The sequence below is a fragment of the Vidua macroura genome, chromosome 7 (assembly GCF_024509145.1).
Source record: "Vidua macroura isolate BioBank_ID:100142 chromosome 7, ASM2450914v1, whole genome shotgun sequence".
NCBI lineage: Eukaryota > Metazoa > Chordata > Aves > Passeriformes > Viduidae > Vidua > Vidua macroura.
The window spans coordinates 5,801,702-5,817,133 of NC_071577.1; positions in this window are offsets into that span (position 1 = coordinate 5,801,702).

Consider the following 15,432-nt stretch of genomic DNA (forward strand, 5'->3'; position numbering starts at 1 on the left):
GAAAAAAACTTAGGCTGCAAAACAAAATGTGGAAAACATAAAGGCTTTAAAGGACAAGAACTGAAGACCAGTAGCACATTTTTGAGCCATGGTATTCTGCTGAAATTTTTTTTTCTCCTGTGTGGAATTCTGATAAAACCAAAACTGTGTATCAGCACTTTCTGAAGGAAAATGCCTTTTCCTCCTAATTTCAGTCTAGTCTATTCCTATAACAAGAAGGAAGTTTTCACAGTAGTTGGCTTATGTGGGATTTTAACAACCTGACCAAATGCACCAAAAGCAACTTTTTAAAATTTCATTTTTTTAAAGAGATAATTTTAAAAATCTATTTGTTGCCACAGTAGTATTAACTGAGTTTTGTAAATGATAGCACCTCTGCTGACGTACTGATAATTGGGTGTATTCTAGTCCGCCTAAGAAGAAAACGGGCTTTTTTTTTTTTTTTTTTTTTTAGTTGCAAAGTTCCTCCTGGAGTCAGAAAACAATGCGCCCAGCTATGCCAATCCATGGAAATCACTGGTTGTGTTTATCCAGCAATTAAAGGGGGATTACAGCCGCTTCAGAGCTCGGCATCCCGTCCCCTCCCCTGCACACACCGGGAGCCTCAAAGCCACATTGTTCCCGCAGCCGCCAGCGCCAGCCCCGGGACAAGGCGGGCCGCGGGACGGGAGAGGGGACAGGGGACAGGGGACAGGGGACAGGGGACAGGGGACAGGGGACAGGGGACAGGGGAGCTTCTGCCGGGGAGCGGCGGTACAGAAAACCAACAAACAGCGAAAACAAAGGGCAAAGGGCGGGGGAAGGAACCAGAGTCACGCTTTCTTCTTCCAGAGGTGCTCTCCGTGCCCGTCCTCGGTACAGGGCAGCAGCAAGGGAAACGTCCCTGCCGAGCCCCTCCCGCCCCCGGCAATCATCCTGCGGGGATGTGCCGGGCAGGGCTTGTCCCGGTGCTGGGAGCGCTCATTTAGCGGGAAGGGCTCCCTTTGGAGGTGGCATCCCCAGGGCCAGGGCCCCTGCTCTGCTCGGAGCTCCGGCTGGGGCGAAGCAGAGGCGAGCGTGTGTCCCTTTGAGCAGGATTCCTTTGAGCAGGAGCCACAGTGTGAGCGGCATCCCCGGGCTCCTGCGGCCACCAGCGGAGCCGGATTCCTGCTCCCCATGGAAACAGCCTCCCGTAGCGCCCGTCCCTGCCCAGACAGCCCTAATCCTCCCTCTGCAGTCACCCCGAGCAGCCTCCGGCTCTCTTATCGCCGAGGATCTTCTTTTGGCAAATATTTACACGCGGCTGCATTGCGGAGGGGGCAGTGAGCCAAGGAGGGTGACGGCGGCCCACGGTGCTGGCAGGGGCAGAGTGGGGGGCATGGCGTGGCCGTGGGGTCCCTGCAGCGTGTCCCCTGCCGCCCTCCTGTGCTGGGGAGACGTGGCCGTGCTCCCACAGGTTGCAGAGGGAAGCAGGGGACGAGGGACAAGGTGCTGGGGACAAGGACACAATGCACACACAGTGCCACCGAGTGCCACAGCGTGGGACTGTGGGAAAAGCCCGAGCGAGCGACGAGAGCTGGATGATCCCGCCAGGAGAGGCGTGGGCACACCAGGAGAGCCCAGGGGAATCAGGAGGCGCTTCCTGCCCTGCCCCTCCATGGAGCTGCAGCTCCAGCTCCCGGAGCTCCCTCGCTCCCAGGGCTCCCAGAAACCCGTGCCTGCCCCGCCCGCAGGGACACAACAGGGTTTGGACAATCTCTGCAAGAAACAGAGATCTGCAAAGCAATTGAAAAAGAAAACAGCACCGCCGAAAAATTAAACCCAAGCCCCCCACCAAAACGGGCTTCGTGAAGGTGAAGTGTTCTGTCCCTGCTCTTGGTTTGACCTTGGTCATGGCCACAGCTGCACCAAACCCGAATGCCTCACTCCTCAAAATGACAGCACCCAGGGCCAGAAGTTCCTCTGCACACAGGTGTAAGCTTACTTTTCCTTTCTTTTCCCTCCGTAGCATGGAGCCAGTAATTCCTCATGAAGGAAATTTGAATGCAAAAGCTGAAGGGCCTTCGTTACCCTGCTAATGGTACATAAAATATATGGGGGCCTGAGAAGCATTGAGCTGGGAGCAATAATCAGCCCATGTGATAACATCCCACTCCCTGGGCAGGCAGCAAAAGCATCTGTGGGAATGAGGTGATGCTACACCATGCAAGAAAGGATATCTGAAGCCTTTTTCAGCATTTGTTGGCTTTTTCTGTCTCCCTGTGTGGCTCTTCTGCACTGTAAACTGGCCAGTGAAGGAGATGTGCACTGGCACGGGGGCAGATCAAAGGCCGTTGGGTCTTGGATTGGTTCTGAATGTTTTTTTGCACACCCATGGGATCATGGATTAGTCTGTGTTGGAACAGACTCTGAAGACCATCTAGTCCAATACCATCCAGGCTGCCCCGAGCCCAGTCCAACCTGACCGTGGATGATTTCAGGGATGAGGTGATTGATGATGATGATGATGATGATGATGATGATGATGATGATTCCATCCATCACCACTGTGGGCCGTCCCGTGTCCCTTGCTATAACACGGCAGTGCTGGTTACAGAGGTAACACTTGCTGCCAAAACCCCTGGCAAAGAACAGACTCCATCTTTTCCTTGGGTTTTGCCTCAGCTTTGTCTCTCCTGCCTGCGGCAGCCGGCACTGCCCAGCAGACTGCGTGGCTTGCAGGGGCATCTAGTGGCCGAACGCTGCAGGAGAGATCCGGGCAGTGCAGAGGTGCCCGTGCCCTCTCCCACGCAGGGGACTGTCCCACAACCAGCGCCCGCAGAAATGCTGCCAGTAATGCGGTGTAAAAGAGACCCGTTTTCCCCCAGCCCTTGCCAAAACACCTGTTTTGGAGAAGCAGCACAACTTTGCAGGTGGCATCGATCCTCCTTGTGCCGAACACGTGGCACTGATGCTTAGTGACAGTGGCACCCTGCCCACATCACTGCGGCTTCCTGGGTGCAAAACAGCACTTTGGAGGGGGCCTGTACCACTCCACGAGTTTTGGTTGGGTGATTTATTTAGCTCGGGCATATCTCAGCTTAAAAAGACCAAAGGAATCTCAGAGTTGGGTGGGAGGAAGAAAAACCATCCCGTGCTGTTTTGCAGAGGCAAAAATTTCCTAGTGTGGTGCAGGTGACCAGAACTGAATCTGCTGCTGGCCAGGGTGATGTGGGCACAGCCCGGCCTCAGGAATGGGAGGGGGACCGGGAGGAGCCAGGCACACTGCAGTGACACCAAGCACTGTCTTTAAATGTTCAGAGAATGATACCTTTGTCAAAAACTCCTTGAAAGTAAAAGTGCAGTATGGTGTATTGGAGGCTGATAAACAAGGCTCTTTTTTAAGGCCCCGTGACTCATGTCTCCTGCATTTATAGGAAAATGCACATAAAAGCAATTACTGGGGTGTGAATTATTTAGTTTCTTAATGGCCTGACAGCTTTGACAGCTCCTAGCTTGTTATCTAAGCTGTTATCACAAACCCTCTTGATCTCCCAACTTTAACATGACTTTTAATTATGCTTTCTTAAGAGTAAAAGGACAGACAATCTGCAGTCTGGTTTCCATTCAGTCAAACTTACTTAAACGAAAGAAACTTTTCCTCCTAGTGAGTAAAAAGAGTGATTTGGATGTGTAGAGAGGTTTAAATATATGTCTAAAGAGATGTCTAAAAACAATTGCACAAATAGGTTAGAGTCTATTCTTTGTATGATTGCAGGATGGAAAAAGAAAAAAAATCAAATTTAAGAGAACTTGGCAGCAATAGTGATGGACATAGTATACACTGAGAGATGTGAGCTGGAAATACAGGGTTAAAGTTAGGAAGGTTACACTAAAATTACAGTAAAAGACAAAATGAACAACGTTACAAAGTAAGTTTTCGATATTCTTCCAGCTCAGTCATCAAACAGGTGGGAGGGCCCAGGTTAGGGGTGTTTGTACAACCTATTTTCTTTCTCCCCGTGCATGTGCATTGAAACACATTCCTTAATGCAAACATCATATATTTATTTTTCTATATGACCTATTAGAAGCATCTCTTATTGGAAAAGAGCAGCCTATATGACCAGAAGGGCTCTGGAGTTGCAGAGGTATTAAATAGATCCCATACATCAGTTGTTTGCTGGTCTGTCCAGTGACAGGCTGCTGTTTATCTTAAGGTAAAACAGCATGTTAGGGAAATGCCTCTCTCAACTGCATTTCTATGGAAAATGTTTTTGTAGAGGGAAAATACAAGGAAAAGGTAAGACGAGAAAAGGAAAAAAAAAAAAGTAACTTGAGAAATTCAGGGCAATAAATCAGCACACCAGATGGTATTCATCTGCAAATGCCGTGCAGAGCTACCAATTTATAAAAACTGCACGGGAGTGTGCCATTAAAATGCAGACATAATATCTGCCCAGTCTCACTGCCCTTCCTTGTGGTGCCTGGGCAGGTACAAGGCGACTTGGTTCTACCTGCCCACATCTCCAGCTGTCTTCAGAGTCCACTTGGCATCCCCACTGCAGCCTTGGAAAATGTTATGTGTCTTGGAAAATACGTGTCTGTTTACTGCCTAATTCTCTTCATTGCAGCGAGGAAGTGCAACTAAGTGTGTTCTGAATAATCTCCTTGAAATCCAAGAGACTGACTTGCAATGCTCTTTCTGCCAGGTGACACTCCTGCAGAGGAAAATGCTTTGTGTTGAGCTCACATGCCTTTCACCCTGGGTTTTAGACAGCTTTTGGATGCCTTGGCCCTGTGTAGAGCAGAGAGCTCGTGATCCACCTGCACGTGGTTCTGAAGGTCAGCAAGGGAGTTTCATGTTGCTGTCAGTGTGTGATCCAGCAGTGTGTGATCCAGCAGTGTGTGATCCAGCAGTCTGTGATCCAGCAGTGTGTGATCCAGCAGTGTGTGATCCAGCAGTGTGTGATCCAGCAGAGGCTGCTCTTGCTGTCAGGGCCACTCTGCAGACCATCCTGGCCATGCTGAGTGGGGCTCTACAGGTAATTCTCCAGGCTGGGGTGCACTGGGGGTGGGAAATAAATGGCTTAATCCAGTTTTGGGTCTGCAGCACAGGGGATCATTATGAGAGAGCATTCCCAGCTGGTTGGAGGGAGCTGCTTGCACTCCCAGGGAAAAATGCCAAGTAAGGACCAAGCTGTAAAATACTGGGAAGGTGCACTCAGTGTGCCAGCTCTGAGGAAAACAACACCCTTTTGTCTAATTTGGGATTTTTAGCAATTCTTTGAAAGCAAAATAATCAGAATAATATGTGAAAAAAGGATAGCAGGTAGATTACAAAATCCATATTGAGAGCTTGGGAAATTGCAGCCTGCACAAACTGGGAGGTCAGTGACATTAAGCAAACCCCCCCGAATCCTATTTTCACTCTTCCTTGCCTTGAGATTAAATTCTGCAAAAGTGTGAAGCTGTAGCAGGTACACAGGTGCATAAGACAGGGGACTCTTTCAGTTTGGGGATGAGCCACACATAGTTCCCCTCTTTTAGATTAAAGGGAGATGCTGGCTGTGAGTCCTGCTTAGAATATATTCAGAGTGTGGGTACCTTTTTTTTTATACTTAATTAAAAAAAAAAAAGAACAGAAAGTGTTGTTTCATTCTCATGTCTGAAAATTATGATTTGTAAAGAAAAGAAAATTGATTCAAAGGCCACAGAAACAAATTGAGGGGTCAATTTTGATTTTAATTCCAACAATTAATTAAAGAACTCTTCTGGAAAGGTTTGTAAAATTAATATTGATCTCAGATACCAGGCACTCTGCAGTCATGTCTCCATCCTGGTTTCAATCCTCCCATTTGGATTAATGGATGGGCTTTAGCAGCAGAGAGCTCTGTGACAGGGCAGCTCAGCAGTGCTGTGCTGGGACTCATCCCAGGAGCACAGAGCTCATCCTGACAGCAGAGCTGGCACATTTCAGCCACATTTAGCCACACCAGTGTCATGTTCAGTGGGTGCTTTGGTGGCCAAGTGTCTAATCCTGCTGTCCTGCCCCAGCTCACCCTCCTGGCTTCTAGTAAACATCCATCTGAACAATATTTTTATCTGTACAGCGGTGCAAAATGAACTAAATTCTGCATTGTTGGGAAGGCAAGAGCACATTTGACACTTGAAGAAGCAGAAATAGTTGGTAGCCACTTGGAAGGGCCTGGAGCACAAGTCTGATGAGGAAGGACAGAGACAGCTGGGAGTGTTCACCATGGAGAAAAGGAGGCTCCAGGTGGACCTACAACTCTGCAGTTCCCTGGAAGGAGGTTGCAGTGAGGTGGGGGTCGGTCTCTTCTCCGATGTGACAAGTAACAGGACATGAGGAGACAGCCCCAGGTTGCACCAGAGGAGGTTTGGGTCAGGTGTTAAAAATATATCTTCTCCCAAAGGGCTGTTGAGCACTGCAACGGGCTGCCCAGGGCAGTGGTGGAGTCACCATCCCTGGAGGGATTTGGAGGATGTGGCACGTGGGGTCATGGCTTGGTGCTGGCATCTCAGTTGGCTCGGGATGATCTCAGAGGTCCTTTCCAAATGTAACGATTCAATGATTTTGAAGGAAAATTGTCTGTAGAAGGATTGCCAGAATTGCTTCACGTTTTTTGAGTTGTTTTGGGCAGCTGAGCTGGGATTCCCTCACAGGCTGGGGTCTTTCACCACCAGGTATCTCTGATGGCCGAAGAAGAGATGCTCAGTGTAGGTGCAGGGGCCAGAAAGGCTCCTCCTGCTAATGGGCTTTGCTCCATCTGGGTGTCCTGTTCCACAGGCTAGGCACTGCAATGGGCAGAAGTACAGCCCTCACTCCCTGAGGAATGTGCCTTTTCCTGCCAAGATCTCATCCTACCCTGTGGTAATAAAAGGGAAAATCCTGAAATACTTACAGAAAATTGAAAAAAAAAGATATCTCATAGGTGATATTTTCTCTTTTGCTCTCTTTTCTTTATTCTCTCTTCTTCCCACTCCTTATGAACACTTGTTTTAAGCCGGCAGATTTCAGAGGCACGGAGATGGGTGAAGGGCACAGTTCTGCTTCTGACCTCTGCTGTGCCATAAACATAAAAATTTAGGAAGGGTCAACCTGAACAGCTGCCCATAGCACTGCCCCAGTTCCCCTTCTCCTCGCAGAGGCTCTTTATACCGACTACAAACCACACATTTCTCCAGCTGTGTGGGAAGAGTTTGCCAGGAAAATCACCTCTGTCCAGGGAGTTTGGTGAGACAAAAACCACCTCAGTATTTGCAATCCTACAGTGACAATAAATGGATTTCTAGTGTCCCCTGGAACTAAACCAAATAGCATCAGCTTAAACAACATCACTGAATGTACAAGCCTGGGAAGTGAATTTCCAGCCTCAGAAAATGTTTCTACCTGCTCAATATTAGTCATGTTCACTTTATGAGAGGGTAGTCACATTAACAGGTGAGAGGTATTTAGCATAACTTTAAGAGATTAGGTGTAATTCTAGTCACAATGTAGCATGGAAAACAAAAATCAAGGTTTTCAATGTTGGGAATTGCTACATGGCTGAAAAAGTATCCCTGACAATGAAATACAGCTGATATTTAGTGTCTTATTGTTTTATTTACTACTGCCTTTACAGCACACCCAGCTAGTTAGCCAGCTACTTATAAAACATATTTAATGTTTGGAGACACTCAGTACAGCTATAAAATTATTTTTAAGGGCATGCAAACATCGTGTTTTAATGACTACAGCCACACTCGAGTTCCCTCTGGAAAAAAAAAAAACAACAAATAAGCCCCCATTTTCTGAGCAGACTCAATTGTGTCATCCTGAGTTTTGCAGATGAGCTACACGTCTCAAACTGGTTGACTTCCCGGCACTTGATGGGAACCATTTAAAAGGATAAACGTGGAGAGATCAATACCCCTCACATACTGGAAGTGATGCAGCACCGAGTACTCAAGGGCTGTTAAAACCCTGTCGTGAACGACTGCTCAGAAATCAAACGAGAGGGCAACAACGCTGCACTGTGGTTTTGGGGACTTAGTCCCATTCTGTTGCACGGGGGTTTTACTTGCAGAGCTGGTGGTAATCTCTCAGGCAGGTTTCCCTTGGTTTTATTCTCAGTTTGCAGGAGATGGAGGGAAGACAGTGTCCTAGTGAGCAGGCAGAGATGGGAAGAGGCAGCCGTGTGTGTTTATCTGTTTGTGGAAATGGGGAATCCAGGGGCAACAATCCTAGTGAGCAGGCAGAGATGGGAAGAGGCAGCCGTGTGTGTTTATCTGTTTGTGGAAATGGGGAATCCAGGGGCAAACAGGTTCAGCAGTCCCTGGGTGCAGGTAATTGAAAGTGAGTGCTGTTTCATGCTCCAAGGGTTAATACTCTTCTGGGGCACTTCAGACCAAGCTCCTTTGAGAGCCCACATGAGATCTCCTGCCTATCCTTCAGCCATTACTTTGTTTCTCCTTTCAGTAAATTCTGATTATTCAGGACAGGGTAGGTTTTTTTGTGTTTTTTTTTTTTTTTTTTTTTTTTTCCATGGCGGACTCATGCTGGCTCACCCTTTGCATTATTATATTCATCAAGAGGCTCTACTGCATTCCCTAAGGATCTGTGCTTCTTCCTGGTAGTGTGAGGAGGGACTGGGAGTCTTGGGAGAACCATTAGTTCATTTTGAAAGGATTGATATGGATCTGGCCTTCTTCCAGTGCCTCCACTGTAGAAATTATAATTTATCATTGAAAAGCACACTTTTTTTTTTTTTTTTTGTTGGCAGATCAGCTACTTCAGTCTCAACTTTTCTGGACGGGTGCCATGGAAACCCAAATGATTTATTAGAATTTAGAGGTTGGGATTGAACAAGCACCTCTTTATCTCCCTCTGTACATCTCCACTGACTCTGAGCTGTCCTGTGGCATGTAGGAACACTCCATGTGCTACACCAGGGAATTTATAAACCAGAGTAATGCTACAGGTGTGCTGCTGCCTCTCATCTGCAGCTACCTGTGGGCAGGTAATGTGTGGCACTTGTGAAGCTGCCTTATGTTATCAGCAGGGTGGCCAAATAATACAGGACAGCAAACTTGCTCTCCTGTGATTATTTTACTGGTGCAGATACCAAGACTGACATTTGAAGGAGAAGATACATATCCCTGAGGCTGAACATAAAATATTTATATGAAGAGGCCGTGGACTAATAAATTTCAGTTATAAATGTTTACAGCTGAAGGTAGTAATAAATAACCTTCCAAAAGCAATATTTCAATTTGCACTTATTGGACTTTACTACACTTTATATTTTCAGGAAACAATAATAACTATAACAGGACATGGAATTAGCTCATGTTTAATGAATGATTACCCAGTTTAGCTGTGATCTTTGTAACATCAGGGCACAGTTAAAACTGGGAAATGTTGTTTATTCTGGAGAGACATGGGCCTGTATCTCCGTGTATACATCCAACCAATGCATAATTAGTTCATTAAATTGGGACTGAGGTGGGTACACTTTAATAAAATTGTCAGATGACTCCCCAGCTTCAGCTGTGCAGGCTTCCCATGGTCTTTAGCAACAGAGGGTTAAAGCCAGGATAAAATTTCACCTTCAGTGACCTCAGTGTCCATCTCCTACTGATTTGCTAGAACCCAGCATTCTACTCTGTGTTCACTGCACCCAGCCTGGCTGCTCTCTCCTCATTCCTTAGGGCAGTACTGTTGTCATCTTTAACCTGTGTGTGCCTTGTACCTTTGCTTCGAGTTGTCACCTTGCAATTAAATGTTTGGGATGGGTTTCAAAGAAAAATACCTTACCTGGTGGCATGGATGGAAATGCTGCATTGACATCTCTCTTGGGTTGATTCAGCCTTGAGTGGTGCAAGTGGAGTGGTTGATACTGCCTAAAAATGAGTCACTGGGTGCAAAGCAAGCACCTGCTAATAAATTTGATTGTCTGTCTCATCTTATGGTGACAAAGCTGTGTTGTGACAGGGACCAGTAAGCTCTGCCCAGAAGGGGAGAGCTCCTGGGTTGTCTGTCTGGCACATCAGCCTCAGACAGGAGGGAGATAATAGTTACAAATAACTGGATGCTGCCTTGGCATGCAAGCTGGACGACTCCTGTCTAACCCAAACCCCTGACAGATGGGCTTCACCTTGTCTTAGGAGGGGCAGCTGTACAAAATCGTTCAATACAAATTGTTAAATCCTGTGGCCAATGCAGACACAGGGAGAGGCTTCTACTAAGGATAATGTCACAGAACGACAGAATATTTTGAGTTGGAAGGGGCTCATAAAGATCATCAAGTTCAACTCCTAACTGAACGGCCCATACAGAAATCAAACCCACAACCTGCCATTCTTAGCAGCCCCTGTGGCTGTTTACCTCACCCTTGTCACAGGGAGCTGTGCCTCTCCTAGGGGAGCTTCTTACTTGTTGCTGACTGTGGCCAGCCCTCTCCAGTGGCCTCTGCCTGGCTTTCACTCAGCAGGCAGCTCTCCTGTGCCTAAACATGGTGAGATGACATCTCTCTTCTCTAATGTTTCTGATATCCTTCAAATGAGTGGCTGCTCTCTAGCTACACACTGTGTTAATTTTTCCTCCTCTGTTTCTTTTCTGTCTTTCCTCTGTGTCTTTCTGCCTTTCTCCAGCCCACATGTCTCTGTGGGAAAAAGACTGACCTTGGCAGGAAATGTGGTCTTGGCCTTTCCCAGGGAGGACATGACGTACTGCAAGGATAGACTGGAGCTGCAGCCAGGCTGAACCACGGTGCAAGATGCCTCCAAAGCTCTCTACAGATAAGTCTCAGAAATGTTTTGGCCAGTGTGGTATTCAGGGAACCCCTGGGAATATGGAGATGCCCGTGGGGTGATGCCTTAGATGAGAAGCACCTCTGTAACATCAAGGCATGAGTCTTGCTGGTGGTGCTGCCACTGTGCTGGTTGGAAGATCTGGGTGAGACAAGGTCTGCAAGGAGCAGGCAGTGAAATGAACAGGCTGCCACAGCCAGCAGGAGGAAACAGAGGAGCCTTGGGCCTTGCCAGCAGAGAGCAGAAACAGCTTGTCAATAAAACCTGCACCTCTCAGTGCTAAGTGCAAGCTGAGTTCCTCCATGTCTGGTTGGATGAGCTGAGGGAAAACAGGATGGGCACACGTAGAGGAGAGGGTTGATTGGCAACATGGGAGGTGCCAGCCTTTTATTATCTTTGTACTGGACAGCTGGACAACTTTGTACTGCTTTTTCCACTTAATAAATGAAAGGAGTGTTTCCCAGCACTGTCTAGCCCCACTTGGCAGGTGTTGGACTCCTTCACCTGCTCCTCCTGAAGGTTGGCATCCACGGGAAAGCTGTCTGGAGTTGGGAAGGGGCAGCACTGGAAAAACACTGAGACAGAGTTCACTTTTCTTAGATTCTCCCTGGCCTGATGTGCTTGGTGAGCTTCCTTGTGTTATCCTTTTCTTTTCTAGGGAAGGGGTATGAGAAATTTGACAAATTCCCCTCTCATAGTTTGCAAATCCCTGAGAGGAATTTAGCTGGGAAACCAAACCGGTCGGGTTGGCTTTGCAGGAAAGCAGCCCATCTGGAGGCTTTGATCTCCACTGCAATGCTTGGAATGTGCAAGAGACAGAAAAAAAGAGAGCTGGGCAAATACTTGAAGGCCCTCTGTGACAGCTCCCTTTAGCAGGCACTTCACCCAGGAGCTCTTTGGAGAGCTTGCAGCTGCTTTGTCTCAGGAGTGGCCCTTAAATGGGCAGGGGAAGACAGCAAAGGCAAGACTGAAAGTAAGGAGGTGGCTGCTAAGGATGCACAGTGTTTGCACGCTGCCCTCCACACTTCTGGACAAGCTCTTGTACAAGATTGTCACCCTCGCACCCAAAAATTGTATTTCAGACAAATTTTTCCCATTGTGAAAGCAGGAGGAGTATTTCCCAAGGCACGTGGGCAGCTCTGCTGCTCTTGAAGTCAAGAGCACAGTTGAGCATTTCTGTGTGTTGGCACCTTGGAGTAGATTTGAGATCCTGTGCTCTGCAGCTGCCCTCAGGAAATGCATCACTTCGGGCTCCTGCTCACCTGCTTTGCAGGAGTCCTGTGCAGGACAGCCAGACAGATGGAAAAATGGGCAAAAATGATGAAAAATATTCATACATATTAAGGTTCCCATTAATTATTGAATACCAATTCACTTATTGAAGAATAATTATTAATATTTATAGGATCCAGATTGCTGATGATAGATTAACTGTGATGGCATAATTTAGCAAATATTTTTAAAATAAAACATTTAACAAATAACATTTCCACCATTTTTCCATCTTAAAAAAAGTGTGAAGGCCTCATGAATATATGCAATCCTTTCTGATTTTAAAGCATGCTTTTGAATATTTTATTATTATTATGGATTGCTTTATTGCAGATTTTATCCTCAGGTTGTTTCCCAATGAACTTCTACACTCTAAGGCAGAAAGAAACCTATGGCAAAATAAGCTTATGGTAACAGCACTATAAATCCACTGTGTAAGTACAGTAGTAAGTAAATGCATTATATGACTCCATTTCATTCTCCTGATTTCTCTTTCTGAAGTCTCTAGAACAATAATTGATGTATATGAAAACCATTTAGCACATATTAAACCGGGGAGTCAAAATATTATTTCAAAATTTTCCAAGATGCATTGATTCAAATTTATGTCAGAATCTCCTGAAAGGTTACATCGGCCCATGTTTTGCAGTATTCATTTTTCATTGTAAAAGTTCCTATGTGATATTGCAGTAAAATCTAACATAAATACGGGTGCCAAAATGCAAAATTCCACAAATTTCAGAAACAAAACAACAAGGGAAATTTGCAGGTTTTTTGTAAATGTCAGATTTGTTAAGGCTTGTTTGGGCTTCTTTGTTAAAAATGATTTGCTTGTATTTTTATCCCTGAAAGGTTTATTTTATTGGACAAATGGTTTTGGAGCAGATCTTTCCACCTGATCTTACAACAAGCCTATGCCTGCCATATTCTTCAGGCAGGATCTTTTCCACCAGATGTTTGCTGTGAGTGATACTGTAATGTTTTCTCAAAAGTACTTAACTGCAGTTCATCAGGAAAAAAATGATTCCTTGGCTTCCTTCACAAAAACATCGTGTCAAAAATAGATGTGAGATCTCGTTATTTATATTGCTGAAGTGCTGAATGGCCTTGCCTGAGAACAGACTGTTCCTGCATCAGGAACTAGGCTGGGAGATGGCCTTCCACTGAAGAACCAGCTCTTGAAGGAGACAAATGGAGCATCCTAAAACTGCTGCACAGAAGTGCTGGTGGAATACCAGTGCTGTTTCCAAGAGAATCCCACCATTTTCTGTTCATTCATCTCTCCTCCCCATCCTTCTGGCAGCCAGCATGGGCCTGAGACATGCTCCTGGTGAAAAGAGATAGAAAATTCCTACTTTGCTTAAGTGTTTGTGCTGAAAAAATGAGCTTTTTAAGGAAGCAGATCGAGAAATGTCCCGGGCTGTACCTTGTGGCTCAGCTGAAGATGAGCTGATAGGCAATGAGGATGACTAAATTTATTCAGTCAGTGGGTGGACATTCCTGTCTTGCAAAACCATGATGACTGATCCATCACAAAACGTTGGGCTATCAAATCGCTATTCAGCAAATACAAACTGAAAAACCCCCTCGTACGTCACACAAAAGATGCCTCCCTGCAAGGTGTGAGGGTCCAGCTGCCCCACCTGCCCATGGGATTGCTTTAGTTACCACTTCATAGGCATGGCTGGTCCTTTAGGAGGTCATCCACCCTGAAGCTCAAAAAGGAAGCTGGCTTGCAGGTTCACATTGTTTAAATGTGTCTGTTGTAATTTATTTATTTAGGGTAAAAAAAGAAAAAGAAGGAAAAAAAAAAAAAAAAAAGAAAATGTGCAGTTTTTCCAAAGCACTGGAATATGTTGCTAATTTCTTTGTTAGTGCCCTTTTCAAGGTGCAGGTGCCACTCCACGAGACTGCTCTGGACATCAATTTCTTCTGCCCAGGGTCATTTTGCAGCTGTAATCTCCCTGCCATTCTTTTTTTTTTTTTTTTTTCCTGGGGAATACGTAGAGTTTGCAAATAATATTTCCTTGCCTTAAAGAGAAGACAGTGCTTCTTTAGTAGCTGCTGTTCTTTGAAGTGTGTGCAAGGGCTGTGCCATCAAGCAAGCTCTCTTTGGGATTCTGCTTCCTCGGGTGTATCAGAGGCTATTTCTTGGCATGAAGTAATTGGAGGCGAGGCAGTTTTACAGCGGGAGGCAGGGGGCTGCTCGCTGATCGCAGCCTGCTCCCCGCTCGAGTGCTGTGCCTGCTGACAAAGCCCTGCTTGCTGGAGGCACTTGTGCTCGGTGGGGCAAATCAGGTCACCGGGATGTGCAGCTGCCCCGTGGCTAAAGCAATCAGCTGGAGCTCCAGGAGACGGGAGCCAGGACAGCGCTCACCGCGGGGGGATGCGGGCACCCTGCGAGGGCAAGGTGGCCACTGCCTGCCCACCTGACAGAGTCCGGGGGTGGGAGCTGCTCTGCCAGGCTGCTCATTTGCAAATAGATGCTTGTGCTCGTCCAGGTGTGAGGAGAGAATGGGCGATATCTTCTCTGGAGCAAGAGGCTTGCCAGCAGAGGTTAAAGGTAGGTGAACTTTCAGTGTCCGAGCACCCGCAGAGGGGAGACAGAGCCATGAGAGGCTATCACACGTCCCACGGACAGCGCCGGCGTTCCTCAAACCACTGAGCATTTTAGAAACACCTCTGAATGACCAGGGTGGTGATTTCAAGTCTTTTTACCCATGAGTGTAAATGCAAATTGAGATTTTCGTTGTACAGGATACAAGTGAAACTCAGATGCGATGCACTGAGCGTCTGAAAAGCCTGACCTATTTATCTCCCTCCGCAATTCAGGTCATGGTGATCTTCCAAAAGCAAAGCTGTTCTCATTCAGACATGCAGAGCTTGAAGCTGCTGCTTGTGTCAGGCACAGGACTAGGATGGGTCTGTGTCATGCAAAGAGCTTGTTTTCTGAGAAGCAGGTGTTGGGCAGATACAGCTTCTCCAAAGAGACAGCAGTTCCCTTTCTCATCTTTGTCACCACAGCTGGAAGCCAAAACGGATTATTTCAATTTTTCCAAGTCTTAGGTTGGAAAGGAGATTCAAGTGGAGCTTCACGTGGTGGGACTTCTGCCTCATTTTAGGTTTTCCATGGCTTATCCTGCTTCCCTACTCACACCAAGGTTGCCGGTGCAGCACTAGGGTGTGGCTGATGGATGGAGCTGTCATTCAAGACCTGCAGTTCCTCAAAGGCTGCTGCTCAGGGGCAGATGCATGGCAGAACAGAAGTTTCCTTTGGAAGTGGGGGAAGGGAGACGGGCACACGTGGTGGCAGTGGCATAGCAGGCTTTCCTGCTTGCACCTGTTCTTATTCTCAAAGTTAAAATCTACCATCTTTGCAGGGGGAGC